Source organism: Galleria mellonella, unplaced genomic scaffold, assembly GCF_026898425.1.
Source record: "Galleria mellonella isolate WM207_F2 unplaced genomic scaffold, CSIRO_AGI_GalMel_v1 utg37, whole genome shotgun sequence".
Classification (NCBI taxonomy): domain Eukaryota; kingdom Metazoa; phylum Arthropoda; class Insecta; order Lepidoptera; family Pyralidae; genus Galleria; species Galleria mellonella.
This window is the reverse complement of record NW_026442087.1, coordinates 1,646,754-1,665,444: the sequence shown is the minus strand read 5'-3', so window position 1 is coordinate 1,665,444 and position 18,691 is coordinate 1,646,754. Positions and strand designations below refer to the sequence as shown.

Here is an 18,691-nt window from a genome sequence, read left to right as displayed (position 1 = left end):
CCAGTAGTGGGGCGTTGAGGAGTTGCTAATGATAACAGTGATAGTATAGTGAATACTAATTATGACATATTGCCACTGGTACCTTGTTCCCGCCCACACAATCACGTTTATAGACCAGAAATTGCTTCTCCATTCATTGAAGTTAATTAATTGTTGTAAGGAATTAATTGCTGTAAGAAAATATGGTCGGTGTAGCTAAATTGCATCCGGATAATCGAGCAGAGATGGATGTGGAGACTGATTGTTTTTTTTTTTTTTTTATTTTATATACATATAAAAGACTTTCATAATATTAAAAAAATATCGTTGCTTAAGAAGGGATTTTTGCAAGATTGTAGTTAAAGAATCGAAGAGCCGAATATATTTTATTATAATTCAATGTTTATATATATACAACTAGTAAAGATATTGACAGATTTCTTATGCCATGGATAAATTCATTAAAACATATTTTTTTCAAGTGCCATTCAAGATCCATGGATATTTTGTAGGTGTTTATTGTAGTAACGTACGTAAAACCAATGCATTTTTGTAATAAATAAATAAAAATGTAAATTTATTATTTTTAATCATGGAAAAATATCACATCAGTGAAATAGTTTTAATGTACATTGACAAAATGAGGGTCAACAATCAATCTATTCAATTTGAATCACCGATTTTCTACATTGTGTCTACAAATATATATATATATATATATATATATATATATATATATATATATATATATATATATATATATATATATATATTGTTATTTCGTTATCGTTGTAATTACGTTTCAGTAAAGCGCCACGCATTTTAAATTATTCTACCGAAAGGGTGCTCTCAGTTGGTGAATTTTTAAATATCTTTAAGGGTCATTAGCCTTACATAAGCACCAGTTTCTGTGTTACAAACTACCGGCATATTGTATAAGATCTTAACTATTTGAAGCAAGAAAAAAATAATTAAAACCTGCCTCTTTTCTCGTACATTGCTTAATGTTTTTTTATTGTAACAATTTCTTGCAATTTATTTTTTGTATTTTTTACTAAGTTTACTTCTGTAATCTTTTAGAGAGAACAATAAGGTGTATGTAGGTTTGTACAAAAGTCGATTGCTTGGGTACCTCTGTCCCATTCGTGTTTCTACCGTGAAGCAGATGTGTTTGCATGGCTGTATTTCGGTTTGAAGGGTGAGATATGGCGTGAATTTACTGGGTACAGAGGAATAACACCTGAGAACACATGATTTGCCATTCCTGAGGACTAAGGTGTTATTCCTCCGTACCTAGTAAATTCACGCTATATTAACCCATTCTTTAGTACAAAGTATTATTTGCAATATGTTTTGATCTTTCCAAATTACAAACACCATATTTTCAATCTTGTTACCATATTGTTAGTATAGCATCTGCGAGTATAAATTAACACTATTACACTTATTGTATGCTAATCTGGTGAGTAATCGGTGTTCCCTGACATAACAAGATGTTATTTGTGTGCAGACTGATTGAGGTTGAACTATGACTTAATCATATGAAGACATTTGACTGGCATTCTTTTACTTTTTTTTTTAGAGAAGACAGAATAAAAGGTTGTCTGTAAGAGATTGCTTTTAGCGATAAGACAGCCTTTTGTATTTTTTTTTACATAACTTAGAATGGCAAACAAGCTGACGGCCCACCTAATAGAAAATGGTAACCGTCGCCTATAGACATGAGCAGTACCATGGACATAACAGAGTATACTGTTTCGCCCATGATACCTCCCATGCGTTGCCATTCCTGAGGACTCAGGTGTTATTGCTCTGTACCCAGTAAATTCACGCCATATCCCACCCTTCAAACCGAAACACAGCCATGCAAACACAGCTGCTTCACGGTTGAAACACGAATGGGACAGAGGTATCCAAGCAATCGACTTTTGTACAAAGTCTCTCTCTGGTATTTGCACATTCTGACTAAATACTCCTTGTATACATCTCTATTGGGCGCAATAAAGAGTTTATTATTATTATTATTAAAAAGTTTTCTTCCTACAGGCGAGGCCTATGTTCAGCAGTCGAAAATAAGACCGCTACGATCATCAATAAAATTAAAATTACGATGTTTGATATTCCGAGATTGTAAAATTACAAAATTACTATTCCCTTTTCTACGCTAATGTCCAAACTTGTGGAGATTCGTCTCCCTGATATGTCATTGAACACTCAGTTTCTTGCTAACCCCAATTACATAAATAAAGATTGTGTTTCACAAAAAGCCAACTTCAGTTGTGACAAATCAGTTATTTTGAAAACTAAACTACTAAACCAATTTGAGTAAAGTTTCTGTGGAACCAGTCTATAAATATGTCCTTTCAGATAAGAAAAATTATATGCCAAATCCGTTTAGAACTGACGAAGTTATGAGCTAATTAACTATGAGGTCTTTAACGCTACATTATTCTGCATCATTCTCAGAAAATCTTAATATTTCAATAAGATAGAGAGAGAAAGAGATATATATTTCATTCGTTTTACCCTCCTCAATATATATATTATTAATGTAATATATATTTTTTGCATTATTTGTTTATAAAATATGCTGGTTCTTGTTGTTATATATTATTATTTATTAATAATATTAATTGTATCTACGTAAAACTGCCGTCTGTTGATGTATTATATATATAGGCGGTAGTCACTTACCATCAGGTGAGCCGCATGCTCGTTTACTCCCTGTGTTGTAAATATATATATATATATATATATATATATATATATATATATATATATATATATATATATATATATATATATATATTGTTATAATTCATTTGTTTTTCAATTTTCTTTTAAATTATAAAAAACTACATCTATTAGGTCAAAAGGTTCATTCTGAACATTATTCTTTTACTGCTATAATAAAGAGTAAATAAATAATACATTTCGTAAGCTGGTAACATTGACATTAGAAACATAACAAACGTTATTTACATAGAATTGTTTTTATTACGAACCTCATCAGGAAACGAGGTAACATTCAGCTGCTTACACGGCCAACAATAAATTTGACATTTTCAACGTTTCCCTCTTCAATCAAATATGATTAAGAAGTTCGTAACTTTCCGTAACTTATTTTGTTGTTTAACAACTCGAGTGTACCTATAAACTTTTCAGTGGACCCCTGTCTGTAGGGTTATATTAATGGCGGTGTATCTTGATATGAGTAATATATTAAATGTCTAAATTAATATAAGATTAAAATTTAATTCTGCAGGATCTGCAGAATTAAAATTGCGGTTATTGCCCAATAAAAGGCAAATTGCTTTAATAGGATGTTTTTTTTTATGGGTGATAAAAGTATGGTAACCCCGCCTGCGCTATCGGTATACACTGGCGGGGCACCAGTGAGAGGTGATAGGTGGGAATGAAAAAGCAGGTCAGTTAGCCCATCGTGACGAATTAAACGATAAATTAGTCACGATAGTTTCCAGGAGAAACCGCGTGGAGGTCGACCTGATAGAGTATATTGATACTAATGAGAACTAACCTTCCCATGACTATTAATCCCTTCCCTCCGCTTTAATAGAATGAAAATATCTCATTTTCATTCTATTAAAGCGGAGGTAACCTCGTTTGCGCTAAGAATATGTACTGGCAGAAAGCCAGTGTTGGATAAAATCAGAATTAAGTCAGATCAGGTAAATTATGCTGAGGAATTTATCAGGAATTAATCAAAAAGGTTTGAAAAGCACTTTTCGAAGTGTATTGCTAGAAATAAAACTGTTGTTTAAGAGGTACAATAGAATAGTAACCCCATCTGCACTATCGGTATACGCTGGCGGGGTTGGTACACCGGGTGGTTGGTGAGAGATGATTAATAATGATGAATCAATGGGGCTGTTAAATACCATTACGGACAATCCTTTTTCCTCCAATTCGGCAAGTGAATATGCCAGTAGACTAGCCATATAACTAATAACTAGTAAAAGGGCACCAGAGGGAGACTTTGTACAAAAGTCGATTGCTTGGGTACCTCTGTCCCACGTCTGTCTGTCGTGTTTCTACCGTGAAGCAGCTGTGTTTGCATGGCTGTGTTTTGGTTTGAAGGGTGGGATATGGCGTAAATATACTGGGTACAGAGGAATAACACCTGAGTCCTCAGGAATAGCAACGCATGGGGGTATCATGGGCGAAACAGTATACTCTGTTATGTCCATGGTACTGCTCATGTCTATAGGCGACTGTTACCACTTTCCATCATGTGGACCGCCAGCTTGTTTGCCATTTTAAGTTGTATAAAAAAAAAAGTTATTAGCGGTCCAGCCAAAAAATGTCTCTCTAGACAAAGTACAAACGAATCTATTGATAGAATCGTTATCACCTATGAGATAGAATGAGATTGAGACGTGCATTGCCTTGTTCTTTCTCACGTGAGTGCTGACTGTAATAATTCTGAAGATAGGTTCGTTTGTACCTTGTCTAGGTATGCACATACAAAGTAAAACGTTATTAACTAGATAAATTGATGAACTTAAACGATTTGCAGGAAATCAAAGAACGTATGTGGCTCAGGACTCAGCCTTATCATAATCTATGGGTAGGCTTATTTTGTACAGTGTAAAATGAGTTGCTGAATTTATAATACATAGGTACACCTTGCCTGTCTTGTTATATTCAGGAAGTTGACCTGACAAAATATGTTACTAGTAATGGAACTGCTTCTCTTCATTCGAAACAATCCTTCAACCAAAGCAATTTTTTTTTTATGAATGTTAATTTAGTATTTTATCCGATACGTCAACATAACCTTCAAGAAAAGAGTATATTCCTTTTTAAAAGGCCGGCAGCACACCTGCAATGCCGCTAGTGTTGTGGGTGATCATGGGCGGCGGTAGTCACTTACCATCAGGTGAGCCGCATGCTCGTTTGCCCCCTGTGTTGTAAAAAAAAATCTTCTCTGCCTAAATAATAATATTAATAATGGGCATTTAATTTATTCGAAAATTAATTATTTAATTATGGCATACCTTTTTTGTGCACATGACTAGGCTATAGTATTTTAATACATTTTTACATACCAGTATTTTGGTGAAACATGTAACTTGGAAGTGTAAACACCTGAACATCTAATGTAACCATGTTTAATGCAAATAAAGAATCTGAATCTGAAACAGTTCAGCAAAAAAGTGTGACCTCAGAACGTTAAAATTATTTCTTAATTTAAAATCAATTACCACTGTTGAGACTTTGAGCTGATAAACTTAATATTACATGTAACTTATGATCAATGGCCAGTTCACTGCTATTGCTGGTGATTACGAGAAAATTGGCCATTAGTATCAATGTTCTATGTACTGTACATAAGTTTCAAATCCAGTTTTACATACCGCCTATTCGAAATGTCGATCAGCTTTCGACCTTGGCAAATTTTAATCGATATACATAACTGTGTATGTACCTAAATGCGTTGGTGTTTAAATGCTTATACTTGTTAGGAGAGACAATATTATGTTTAAAAATGTATGTATAATGAGTGATTTAGTTATATTTTAGGTAACTGATATAAGTGAATAATTTGCAAAGCTGAAGTAAGCTTGATTGATCAGGAGAGAAGATGGATAGTGTATAAAGGCCGCATCAAAATAGTAGGAGTAGATCAACAGCGGGAAAGCATTGGATAAATATATTTTATTTTTATTTTATCTTTATTTGGTCTCCTAGCAATTGTTACACTGATTTTTTTTTTATACAACTTAGAATAGCAAACAAGCTGATTCGCCCATGATACCATTCCTGATTCATGTTGCCATTCCTGAGGACTCAGGTGTTATTCCTCTGTACCCAGTAAATTCACACCATATCCCACCCTTCAAACCGAAACACAGCTATGCAAACACAACTGCTTCACGGTTGAAACACGAATCGGACAGAGGTACCCAAGCAATCGACTTTTGTACAAAGTCTCCCTCTGGTAAATGTATATATCTTTGCCTAAGAATTTTCAATAGTAACAATCAAATTGTATGAATTTGGTTTAATACACAATGTTGCAGTAATAATGCATTAATAAAATATCCCTTTTACTTTGCTTTTAACCTTTACTTCTCTGCTTATTTATAAATGTGAAAGGGAGTTTACTTGTTACCTCTTAGCGGCTTAACGGCTTAACCAATTTGTGTAAAATTTTATTTCGCCTAATGAACATATTGCAGTAATGCTGACGAAGTCACTAGAAAAATCTAATCTCTCTCTCTCTCTGTCTCTCTCTCTCTCTCTCTCTATTTTCATTTAAGACTTTCCTCGTGTCGGTGCAACTAATTCATGGAAACTAGGAATAACTAATAGGAAGCAAAAATTTAAAAGTAAATATTTTTGTTAGACGGTAGATAATAGATACTAACATACAGACTTGATTATTATTTTGAATAATCGTTACATTTCAAAATTAAAAATAGATTTTTTTATTCTGAATTATAGTATTTATAATAATAATCTTTATTCTAAACAGTAAGTTACAGAATTGCTTAACTATAGTCCCCATATGATTATAAATGATGTGAAAATTCATTTGTTACATCTTAGCGCCCAAACGGCTCAATTAATTATCATGAAATGTTGCATATATATATATATATATATATATATATATATATATATATATATATATATATATATATATATATATATATATATATATATATATATATATATATATATATATATATAAGATTTAATAATTTGTTTTGAAGAATAAACATAAAAACTATTCAATCGATTTCGAAAATTCTTTCACCTATAAAAAGCTATGTTATCAAATATTTAACAATTTTGAAAACAGTGTATGCCTAAAATAGGCTATATATTGCTTTCAAAATTCTATCTATACCCTTGCGAAGTCGGAACGGATCGCTAGTGTCTAATAATGTGAAAATAATGCACTAGTACTTATTGAGTTGATATATTTAATTAAATTTATGATCTTACCGGTTCAGCTGTGCTGTGGCATTCAAAGGTCTAGATATTTTAAGTGACATTTACAATTAATTTCGTTCATTGTAATATATTATGCATACCTATATTCAAATGACATTTAGTGTTTTTTTTTTTTGTTTTATTAACATGCATGTATTTAGAAATTCCTTTAAATGCAATAAAAATTAACATAAATATGTAAATAGCCTATAATTATAGGATACTTTTTATATTGGTATTAGATTCTTTTTCTACTTTGAAAGAGTAAAAAGACAGAAGCTAGATATCTCTGTCTCATTCCATCATTTATGTGAAAGCGAAAACATATCTATTGCTAATCTAGTAGTACACAGACCCATCAAGACAAGCGGTAAACAACACAATTTGTCGATACGTTTACACCACTTTTAGCATCTCTTTCTGTCTCATACAACCAATTATTGTTTATTTATTTATTTACACATTATTTCACTACTTATAAAAATAATAAATACAGTTAATTTTATTGAGAAGTGATACAAAAGGCGGCCTTGTCGCTAAGCTATCTCTTCCAGACAACCTTAAGGTATAAAGAACATTGAGAGAAAAGACAAAGGGTAGGTGGCACACTATTATATGAATACTTATATATTCAAACATATGTATGTAATAGGAGTGAATGAAAGAGAGAGACGAAGAGAGAACACAGGAAAATAGTATTAAATTTTTTCAGTTCTATATTCCTAAAGAGGGTTTTTTTTTGATGGGTGAAAATGGTATGGTAACCCCGCCTGCACTAACTGGATACGCTTGCGGAGCACCAGTGTAGGGTGATAGGTGAGAATGAAAACAGGCCAGTTAGACCATCATGATGATTTCATCAGGAATTAACCATGATAGTTTCCAGGAGGAACCGCGAGGAGGTCGACCTGGTTGGGTATATTGCTAGCAATGGGATTCTCAGTCTCCATTACTTACAATTCCTTTCCCCCCTCCTAAAGAGGGTTGACGTCAGGCAGGCGGCCAGTCGTAAAACTATAAGCCAAACCTTTTTGAAATATGGATAAAAACATGTTACGCCTACTTCAAGTAATAATTGAGATGATGATGAGATTTTTATTTAGACCAGTTTTGAACTAATTAATTAATTAATTTGTGGGTGATCATGGGCGGCGGTAGTCACTTACCATCAGGTGAGCCGCATGCTCGTTTCCCCCTGTGTTGTAAAAAAAAAAATTATAAAGAGTGGTAACTTTAATTATATTATTTATTTCAACTTTATTAACACAAAATGTAGTAAAAATGGTGTTTAACCATCTGTACTTGTTATGTTATAAGTTAAAGTTTGTTTATTTGTTTGCAATGGATAAACTAAAAAACCCGAGAGATACTTTGTACAAAAGTCATTTGCTTGGGCACCTCTGTCCTATTCGTGTTTCTAACGTGAAACAGTTGCGTTTGCATGGCTGTGTTTCGGTTTGAAAGGTGGAGTATGGCAGTGAATTTATAGGGTACAGAGGAATAACACCCAAGTCCTCAGTAATGGTAACGCATGGGGGTATCATGGGTGAAACAGTATACTCTGTTATGTTTATGGACATGAGCAGTGCTCATGTCTATAGGCGATGGTTACCACTTTCCACCAGGTGGGCTGTTACCTTGTTTGCCATTCTAAGTCATATAAAAAAAATACCCAACCGATTTTGAAAATTCTTTCACGTATAAAAAGGTACATTATCAGCGAGTAATAAAGGCTGTATATTATTTATGAACATTCTACCAAACCGTGTGTAACTCAGCCAATTTAAAAATACTAATTTTAAACAACTGAGCCCGCCATTTATCACGCTTCAGCTTATAACTTGCGCCTATTGCGCAAACAGCTATACAACGGGCGACTGATAAACTGCTTATTTAGTTGATAACGTTGCTATGTAAGTATGTACATATATACACGCCAGTCGGCCCTGGCAACCGTTCGAAAGGCGAATGGTTCAGATTTTTCCAGTGGACAGCATATTTGGGTTAATGTTACCCTTTTGTTTATGTACCGTTTTGATCGACGCCGACTTTGAATGTTAGCAACATTGTATCGAGAAGTTTATTGTTTTATTTTACCGATAATTGTTATTTTCGGTATTTTGTATTTTCTTGTCCTCTCAATATTGTATTTGTTTCAATAACATTTCGTTTGTAACCTTTTATTGTTTAGATGAGTTTTGTTAGAATGATTTAGGTATTGTTCTTTGGAATCAACTTCCAGCAGCAGTATTTCCGAACCGATACAACAACATAACCTTCAAGAGAAGAGTATATTCCTTTTTAAAGGGCCGGCAGCGCACCTGCAATGCCGCTGGTGTTGTGGGTGATCATGGGCGGCGGTAGTCACTTACCATCAGGTGAGCCGCATGCTCGTTTGTCCCCTGTGTTGTAAAAAAAAATTGTTTGCTTTGCATTTATTTTAGTTTCATCTCTACTCTTTTAATTCTGACTTTGTTACATTTATTAGACTAAGCCAGACTACGACAAAGCTAGAATTAAAATCTTGTTTTGTGTTTCTATGCTATATTATTATTTTCTTTAATGAATGATAATGGTATGGTAACCCCGCCTGCGCTAACGGCATACGCTGGCGGAGCACCAGTGAATGATGATAGATGAGGATGAAAAGGCAGGTCAGTTAGCCCATCGTGAAGAATTTATTTGGAATTGAACACGACGATTTTCAGTAAGAACCGCGTGGAGGTCGACCTGACTGGGTGTATTGCTAGTATTAGGGCTACTCTCTACTTCTCTCCCCTCTCTAATATTACTATTGTAATATATGTAACAGTCAGAATTAAAATCTTGTTTCGTGTTATTAGTTTTCTCCCGCCACTTCATCCATGTGCCCCGGATAACATAAAAAGTAATCTATTAACTGTCCACTGCTGAACATAATCCTATCCCATAAGGGGGATTTCACCAATAGTTTTCACCCTTGATAGACAAGTTGTCAACCGCAGTTAGGCTTTGGTGATGTTTTAAAGGGGATGCGGCCCATCCCTCGATCATTAAGTTCCATTACTCGCTTCTTACAACATCCATGGGAAAGGAAGGGGTGAGCCATTCTATGCTGCGACCATACGGCACTAATATCATATAACATATATGTTATATGCCCTATAATTATTATAAACAGCGATATGTACACGGTAAAACCGTAAAGCTTGTGTTTTTCCGTTTGTAACAGAGCATTGTACTTTGTACTTAATAAATAAATAAAAAATATATTAACAAAATAGACGCGTGAAAAAAAAAGCTTTCAATTAATGCAGAATTACATTGACAAATATATCCTAGTATTAGGTACATATTTAACATATATGCATGGGATTATATAATTTTGTTTGATTGATATATATATGTATGTGTATATATGTATATAATTTTCATATATTTTTAATTTGCAAAAGATGCTTTTTTAATTATACAGCACTATCATACCTACTTGTACAGCAATTAGTCCATTACCTTAAGGTTGTCTTGAAAAGATTGCTCTCAGCAATAACACCGCCTTACTGTACTTATACAATTGTATCGTTGTGTTTGTAAATTGCCTTGCTTATTTCCTATATTGTATAATACAAATAAAGTATGGTATACTCATTCATTCATTCATTGATAAAGATATTTCGTAACATACACAAATAAACATTTAATTTTGAACGTTCTTTTTTTAAGTCGGCTAAATGTAGCCGTAACAATTTGAAGGTAAACATTTATAAGGTAAATTAACTACATTCAAAGTCATCAAACATAACAATCCGACTGTAATACGTTTAAGGGGATCGTTTGACGCAATAAATGATTCGATTTGTTGCGCCGCTATTCGATATAGTGCCTCCGTAATGATGCTCCTTGTTATTTATTTAATGATTTCTATAATAGAAACGGAATAGAAATTGCAATATATGATTGTGATTATGGCATAGTATTTGTGAAATAATTTGACACACATGACATGATTAGGAAGTTTATTTTTATTTATTTTATACAACTTATAATGGCAAACAAGCTGACGGCCCACTTGATGGAAAGTGGTAACCTTCGCCTATAGACATGAGCAGTACCATGGACATAACAGGGTATACTGTTTCGCCCATGATACCCCCCATGCGTTGCCGTTCGTGAGGACTCAGGTGTTATTCCTCTGTACCCAGTAAATTCACGCCATATCCCACCCTTCAAACCGAAACACAGCCATGCAAACACAACTGCTTCACAGTTGAAACACGAATGGGACAGAGGTACCCAAGCAATCGACTTTTGTACAAAGTCTCCCTCTGGTTTAGATATGCACCTTTTAATGGCCAGCTGTTAGATTCCTACAATTAATTAGAATAGTAATTGGCATTTAGTGAAACTTAGAAATCCTGGTGGAACTATTAACCCTCTGAGCGCATTTTTTTCGCTTGATTTTCGCACATTGCTTTGACAACAAATAGCAGTACGAGACGCTGAGAAAAAATATCAATCTACCAAAACAATAAAATAAGAAAAATAGTTTTCTTTCATATATGTATTCATTTATAATAATAATAATAGCCTTTATTAACAATCTTACAATATACTTATAATAATTTGGTTATTTGTTTGACACCGGTAGATACGTAAAGATTGTCTTGCTGTCCAGCATAGTTCTCCCCTAGAGTTCGCCACTGAATGCGATTCTGCGCTTGTCTTTTCCAGGTGTGTCCCGCTATTTTTTTGATATCGTCTTCCCATCTACGACGCTGTCTCCCTTTTATGTATTCATTTACCAACTGTCAAATTTTCGCATCTAGAATGTTTCAAAACATATATTTACTATTTTATTATATTTGAAATCCTATATTTACCTCGGCTCCCGGTCGAGGTAAATATACTAAACATTTTCCCTAGAAACTACAGAACGAGTTTTATCTTAAAGGGCGTAATAGGGTTTCTTGAAGGTCGATAATACGCACGTGACACCCTGCGCTTTCATAGGTTATGGTAACCATTTATTATCAGATATACTGGTTCTGTACTTTACTATCTATATTTTTTTTTTTATAAAGGAGGCGGAAAACAAGCATACAGCCCGTGTGGTGGTAATTGGTCACTGTAGCCTACGGACGCCTGCAATCTGGGTATCACGTGCACGTTGCCGACCTTGAAGAAAACTTAATATGCCCTTTTTGAAAAACCCCTATTATATAAACATTTAACTTACAAAACGTTCTTTTAATGTTTTAACATTCAATCGAACCGTAAACCTATTTTATCTGTTTTTTTTTCTTTTTTTTTACGCAAAATCCTGTTTGTAAGAAAGTGCCAAAATAATCTATGCTATAATATATAATAATATTTTTAAGAGGAAAGTTTTGATTGCTTGTTTGTTGTATGGTTTGGTAAATTACATACATACATACATATATTCATAAATATATATGATACTGCTGTCAATAATAAGGAGAATGAACACTCTTTTTAAAGACAACTTTATTGGATAGGGCGCACACATACTTTTGGGCAATGACTTCATGAGTCATAAAGTGTGCAAGGCAATAGAGTGAGACATGAAATCGGTTTTATAAAGAAGAGTAACCAGTAAGAGAGAGTTTTAGAGCGTAGTTAGAAATCTAAAGGACCTTATGGAACAAATCTAAAAGTACTTGTGGAAACTTGTACTACATCTATAGTATAATATATATCATGGTAACAAGCTTTTATCTTGATCTCGATTTTCGACCTTGGACATAAAAAGTTCTATATGTCAGTCAGTACATAATTGCAATGGACTAATTGGTCTTGATTGAACAACTTGATTATGGACTACTATTTTATTAAACCAAGCAGATAACGTATTAAATTTTATTGGAGTCTTGAATACATTAATTAAAATAATAGAGAATAGAAGAGGCAAAATGCTGGGCCACCTTATACGACATGACGATTTTTTTAAGAGCGTAGTAGAAGGATAAATAGAGGGCAAAAGAGGAAGAGGAAGACCGAGGAATAACTACATGGGACAGATAAAAGAAACACTAGGTGTCATGTCGTATAGGGAGATCAAGGATATGGCCTGGGATAGAGCTGGCTGGAAGAAGATGTATGAAGTACTTGCACCGACAAGAGGAAACTCTTAAATGAAAAGAAGAAGAATACTTTAATGCAAGTATCCTGCTGATGTTATTAGAGTTTCGAAAAATTTCGGATACAATTTTTTTTTAATGGATGTTAATGGAATGGTAACCCCGCCTGCGCTATCAGTATACAGTGGCGAGGCACTAATGAGGGATGATAGGTGGGAATGAAGCAGGTCAGTTAGCGCACCGTGACAAGTCAAACAATAATTCAATCACGATGGTTTCCAGAGACCACGAGGAGATCGACATGATATAATATATTGCTGGCAATGGGGCTTCTAATCTCCATTACTAACAGTCCCTTCTCCCCCCCCCCCCCCATTAACGAGTAATTAACATATAATTTTATGTATTAATTAAACAATTTAAAAAAAGGTTAAAGTTTAGCCAATATTATCTATAGGTGCCGAGCCGTGTACAGCTACAACAGAATATGCCACCCCTTCTTTTCCCATGGGTGTCGTTAGAGGTGACTAAGGGAGGACAAGGGATGGGCAGCAGCGTACCTCTTGGAATATCTCCAAAGTCTGACTGCGGTTGCCAATCCGCCTGCCAAGCGAAGCAACTACTAGCAAAACCCCCCAAGGGGAAGCCTTATGTTCAGCAGTATTAAAAGCCTGATATGATGATACGATTTTCTATAGGTAACTAGGTGTATTCATATTAAAAAGGCTTTATTATTTCTCTATTAATAATGTTAAATTTTTATTGAAGATGAAAATAGATCTTATTTTTTATATTACTTTACGTATAATTAATTTTAATATCTAGGAAATAATCAATATAATTTGAGACTGCAACTGATTATAAACTTTATCTTTTGTCTTATTTTAAATCAAATCTTATTTTAAATTTTGGAGACATTGTACAAAAGTCGAATGCTTGGGTACCTCTGTTGTGTTGTGTTGCATGGCTGTGTCTCGGTTTGAAGGATGGGATATGGCATAAATTTACTGGGTACAGAGGAATAACATCTGAGTTCTTAGGAATAGCAACGCATGGGGGGTATCATGGGCGAAACAGTATACTCTGTTATGTCCATGGTACTGCTCATGTTTATAGGCAACGGTTACTACTTTCAATCAGGTGGGCCGACAGCTTTTTTATTTTATAAAAAAACAAATGTGCCTTCAATAAAACAACATCGCTTTCAATCGTAACAAAACTAATTTTTTTGACCTAAAAACCAAATTACTAAATCGATTTTGATGTAATTACCAAATTACAATCTAAAAATATAGCATTTCAAATGAAAGAAGAGTTTTCTAAATCTGGCTTTAATTAACAGAGTTCTATCGTAATAAACATAAAAAAATACAACATAAAAATCTCCTTCTTTTTTAAACCAGTAAAGATATGAAATAGTCTTAAATAAATATTCTATGTATGCTAATTAATTATACATAAAACAATAAATAATGGTGGCTGTTTGCCATTCTAAGTTACATAAAAAATTTAACAAAAACGTTTTTATATGAAAAATAAATGAAAACGAAAACAGGTTGTAACGTGAGAATCAATCGACGATCATTATTATGTCAATAAAATATTAACAACGTGAAATTGATTATTGAATTAATAAAAGAATTCATTAACAATTAAAAAAAAAAAATAACACCTGTATTATTTACCAATAATATTACATGTTTAGTAAAAGAATGGTGCAAGTAATAAGCAATTGTAAGATTTGGTATAATAAAAAATAACACGTATCTACGGAATAATACGTGACATTTAAATAACAATTAATTAATTACTTTGTTAAAATTTAACTTCAATATTAACAAATATAATATGGAACTTACAAAGGAATCATATTCTTTTTTTAAAATACTATTTTTAAACTATTCTCAATATATAATGGTATCGTGTAATTAACACAGTTAATACAGAATTTAATGTTTCTTTTAAAGACATTTAAAAATTACGATCTTTAATATTGATATTTAAATGAGGCGAATATTTCAATTGACCTTGCATTTGACTTCTAACTGACAATATTACCTCATAAAAATTATCTTATGTACTAAACACAAATCAAGGAAATTAATATAGAAATAACGGGGCGACACATTAGCCCAGTACGTGCAGTGCTAAATTAACAATTATTAAATCTCTTTTAAACAGTTTTCTTATTGCGCTGAAAACACTAAATAGGCATAACTTTCTAATATTATATTATTATAATATTATACTTATTGTTGTTATAACAAATACCTGTTTCGTTGCTTGAAAAAGAAAGAACGAAATTGTTTTTATTCAAATAAAAGTGGTGGCAGTTGGTTCGTGGATGTTTCTCATGACAGTCTATAGTGAAGGCCCGACAAGCGTAGGGCAAACTACGTTGATATATATATATATATATATATATATATATATATATATATATATATATATATATATATATATATATATATATATATATATATAGCAATCATCAATATACTCTGACAGAGCACTAATGAGAAGTGATAGATGAGGATAAAAGCAGTCCGTTACCCCATTATGACGAATTCGACAAGAGCAAATTACAATGGTTTCCAGAGAAAATAAGGAAATCGCGTGGAGGTCGACCTGATATAATATATTTCTAGTAATAGGACTGTTATAATTCCATTGTATACATATGTACTCGTAACATATATATAAATAACATAAATCTATGGGGGGAAATGGATTGTTAGCAATGGAGTTTGACAGCCCCATTGCTAACTATATACCTTATTAGGTCGAGCTCCACGTGGTTCCCCCTGGAAACCATAGTGAATAATTCTTGTTGAATTCGTTACGATGGGCTAACTGACCTACTTCATCTTGACCTATCATCCTTCACTGGTGCCCAGCCGGTGTATACCGATAGCACGGGTGGGGTTACTATTCCATTATCATCCATTAAAAAAAAAAACATAAATGATGATAATTGTATGCATATATATTCTAGTAACAGTTTCATAGTTCAGTTACAAACTTTCAACGCTTCCCGCTCCGCCACACTCACTGTGCACCCGAAAACAAACAGTGTAGGTTCCTACCCTTGACATTCATTGATGCTCAGAAAAACGCCACCCGAAACGTCCGATGAATCGTCACATTGCAATCCAATTTACACCTTGAAGCTGAAGTAATATGGTATCAAACCTTTTAACATGCTCTGTATCCGGATTCCTCGATATGGCAAGAGTGACATTTAGTGGGCACGCCGACTGTGATATATTATGACTAGGTTAGTACTATTACCAGTTTTGTGATATTTTTTTTTCTTTTTAATTAAATAGCCTGTCTGTGGACACGTGACAAATATAGTGTCAAGAATACGGATATGTACGACCTATTTCAGAACTGGAAATTACAATACTTGGAAATGATATACAATTCGTAATATACAGGCTGAGATATTTTGTTTTTATTCAACTTTGAATTGCGAACAAGCTGACGACCCCCTGATGGAGGGGGAAAAGGATTGTTAGCAATGGAGTTTGACAGCCCCATTGCTAGCAATATACCTTATTAGGTCGACCTCCATGTGGTTCCCCTTGGAAACCATCGTGAACAATTCTTGTTGAATTCGTCACGATGGGCTAACTGACCTACTTCATCCTCACCTATCATTCTTCACTGGTGCCCCGCCGGTGTATATCGATAGCGCGGGTGGGGTTACCATTCCATTATCATCCATTTAAAAAAAAAGACCCCCTGATGGAATTTGTTAAACGGTGAACATACGCCTCCCTCATAAGGGGGAATTTGCAAATCTAGTATACTACAGTAGTCTAACTATTTATTGTAGGGTGGAAAGGAATTGTTAGTAATGGGGTCTAATAGACCCATTGCTAGCAATACTATCAGGTCGACTTCCACGCGGTTCTCGCTGGAAACCGTCGTGTCCTATTCCAAGTGAATTCTTCACTATGAGCTAACTGACATGCCTTTTCATTCCCACCTGTCATCCCTCGCTGGTGCCCCGCGAGCGTATCCCGATAGCGCAGGCGGGTCAATTATTACCCATTAAAAAAACAATTTGTTGTATACTGTATTTTTTTATCATTTTTCATTCTTACAATTATATACAATATAATATGAATACGTGTGAATGGCGACCTTTAATTAAGGCAACATTTTATAAAATAAACATAATATGGTTACATTTATATCAACTTAAAATGATATTAAAATATATGATAATATTATTATCATATAAGTTGATATAAATGTACGCTTTGTTGGTTGACCATAAAAAATAAATAAATAAAAGTAGTTGCCACACTTAGCAGGTGGGTCAGCAAGCGCAGTTAAACTTTGGTGATGTTTTAAGAGATATGTTCCTGTTCATCCCTCGATCATTAAATTCTCTTAGTCTTACGATACCCATGTAAAAGGGGTGGTCTATACATTCATATGGTCCATGGAAAGTGTTGTATTTTTTTTTTATTCAACTTAGAATGGCAAACAAGCTGCCGGCCCACCTGATGGAAAGTGGTAACCGTCGCCTATAGACATGAGCAGTAGCATGGACATAACAGAGTATACTGTTTCGCCCATGATACCCCTCATGCGTTGCCGTTCCTGAGGACTCTGGTGTTATTCCTGTGTACCCAGTAAATTCACGCCATATCCCACCCTTCGAACCGAAACACAGCCATGCAAACACAACTACTTTACGGTTGAAACACGAATGGGACAGAGGTACCCAAGCAATCGACTTTTTGTCTCCCTCTGGTAATATAGGTATAAGTATTTCTATTAGTTATCTAGAATGCGTAGTATTTTTTTTTTATTGTATTGTTGTTGTATACAATTTTATTACACATTTATATGATTTTTGGTGATGTGACCTAAATTCGCCTATATTATTACTAGTATAGTTACTAGTATATATACTATTTGAGATATTATTGATCGAACGCCTCAAGATTCTTGTTTTCGAATATAACAAACTAATACAGTTCTGTGTTCAGACGATTAGTTCGTCTGATGTTTATTGTTACAACAAGTTGCCTAGTCATTGATTACTAATTATTTCTAACATTTAACATATTATAATACTCTTTATATATATATATATATATATATATATATATATATATATATATATATATATATATATATATATATATATATATATATAATATATAAATAATAAATAAATAAATAAATAAATAACTCAATGTAATCAAGAGTGATTATTAAATATTCTCAAGTGAAAAATATACTAGATTTTAATTAAATGTATTAAGTTTTTATAATGCTTTTAGCAAATTAGTTAATAACAATACACTGAAACAAAAACAGCTCTAAATGTTTAAAAACACTTCAGTGGCACGGTTAGTTATAAAATAAAATCGACAGCATTATTAGTTTTAAAAGAAAATTTTATACCAGAGATTCGGAAAGTAGCTACTCTATTCCATTTAAATAAGGTCTATTTTACTTCAATTTAACAGCGCAGGTATTTTATATGAAAATCTATCTATTCTCAGCTCGTATGATTGAAAACTTCTCTCTATCCAGTACCTACATTTATTTATTTATTTATTCATTAGTACAAATATGTGTACATGGCGGACTTAATGCTAAAAGCATTCTCTCCCAGTCAACTATAGGGAAGTTTCAGATTACTC

At 33.4% G+C, this 18,691-nt stretch overlaps 1 protein-coding gene across 3 annotated transcripts in view; it reads left to right on the top strand.

Annotated features, from left to right (window-relative positions):
• The window catches only part of LOC113515672 (terminal nucleotidyltransferase 5C), a 319,218-nt gene that overhangs the window by 209,059 nt on the left and 91,468 nt on the right, over positions 1 to 18,691 (top strand). The window lies entirely within an intron of this gene.